Source organism: Numida meleagris, unplaced genomic scaffold (genome assembly GCF_002078875.1).
Source record: "Numida meleagris isolate 19003 breed g44 Domestic line unplaced genomic scaffold, NumMel1.0 unplaced_Scaffold465, whole genome shotgun sequence".
Classification (NCBI taxonomy): domain Eukaryota; kingdom Metazoa; phylum Chordata; class Aves; order Galliformes; family Numididae; genus Numida; species Numida meleagris.
Window position 1 is genome coordinate 5,479 of NW_018364681.1, and position 1,884 is coordinate 7,362.

Consider the following 1,884-nt stretch of genomic DNA (forward strand, 5'->3'; position numbering starts at 1 on the left):
AGCAAGACATCAGTCACTGCAAGGTGCTGGGGCTTGGCCTGCACCTACTGCTCCCTGATCAACGCTATTCAGCACACTCAAGGGGAAGAGAATGTCTCTAACTCTGATGACAATGTGCCAGGCCCTGCGGCTGCTCCAACTTCTGTGATAGGCCCTGCAGTTTCTTCAGGCCTCACTACAGTCCCTATGGTTGCTTTGAGGCCTGTGACAGTTGCCATGGTGTCTCCAAGTCCTGTCATGTGCTCTGTGGCTTCTCCAACAACCGCGACAGGCCTGTAGTTACTGCAACCCCCGCTATCAGCCCTTCAGTTGCTCCAGCTCCTCCATCACAGCCTGTGGTTGCTTCAAATCATGTGGAGGCCTTGTAGTTACACCAGCCCTAAAAACAGGCCCCAGTCCTAGCAACAAGCCCTGCTGTTTCTTTAACTCCCACGAGAGGCCTGGTGGTCACGCTGATCCATGCAACAGGCCCAGCAATTGCTCCATCTCCCAAAACAGTCCCTGTGGCTGCTCCAGTTCCTGCAGTTCCCACATAGCTCAAAATGGTCTCTGTAGTTGCTTCAACTCTCATGACAGACCATGTGACCACCCTCACACAGACCCTGTGGATGCTTCAACTCATGTGACAGGTTCTGAAGTTGCTCCTTCCTCTGTGGTAGGTCCTGTGGTTGCTCCAGCCCGCTCAACACACAAGGTGGTTGCTCCAAGTCCCATGACAAGGCCTACAGTTGCTCCAACTCCTGCAGCAGGCCTTGAAGTTATTCCAACCCTCAGAAAAGGCCCTGCGGTTTCTCCAGTCCCTGTGCCAGGCCTTCTATCTGAAGCAGGGAACCATCTCTGTCAGTATCAGTTGCCCCTATACATAAGGCAAGACGATGATAGCAAATGTCAACTTATTGTCATAACCCATATAACCATGTGACTCCTGACCATACAAGAGCATTCAGTGGCGTATGGAGTCCTTCATGACAAGTTGATGAAACCATTGAAGGAGAGGGTGAATTGCGCCAATGTGCAGAAGTGAAGGCCATCCACATGGCTTTACATATTGCTGAATGAGAGAAGTGACCAGTGCTCTGTCTCTACACGGAATCATGAATGGGGGAAAACACTGCCTGGGAGTCTTTGCAATCATGCAAGGAGAGTAAGGGGCAGCAGAGAGGCAAATCCCTCATGTCTGCTGTGTTGTGGAATGGTATTGCTGCCCATGCAGAGAACATGATTCCAAAAGTATGTCATGTAAGATACTCACATTCCCAAGAATTATACCACTGAATAATAACAAAACAACCAACAGATGGATAAAGGCGCTAGACTCAAATGTTTCAGATAGCTCTGGATGGGCAACATACAAGTGTCCTATTTACAACCCAATGTGCTAATTTTCCTTTTAGACACTTCTACACCTGAAGGTGAAGAGCAACATGTCATTTGTGGACTGAGGGCAGTCATACTGGGAAGTGTCTTTGCAAGCAATTCTCTGCCTGAATCTGTTCCCAGCTATACAGGCACCAAAGATGAGGTTAGAATAAGCAAGGTTATGGGTCTCCCTCTTCTCCCTGAGGTGCCAAAGGCCAATCAGGAGCATAAGCAAATGGATCCCAGGTGTCAGTGTCATTTTTACATGACTTGAATGAGGTGCCATGTGCGGCAAAAGAAGGTGATGACAGTGCCTTCTGACAAGGATACAAATGCAATGGAGCAAAGGCAGGTAAAAAGAAAAACAAAAATTAGCACATCCTTTTCGAACAACTGGTGATGACTCTTTGGGCTCGTGTGTGCAAGAGGCAAGGAGCCTGGAACCGCGAACTCCATCCCCACGGGCCCCGCAGCTCCGAACGCGGAGCAGGAGCAATTCCGCGTGGCGCCGCTGGGTGGGGATGT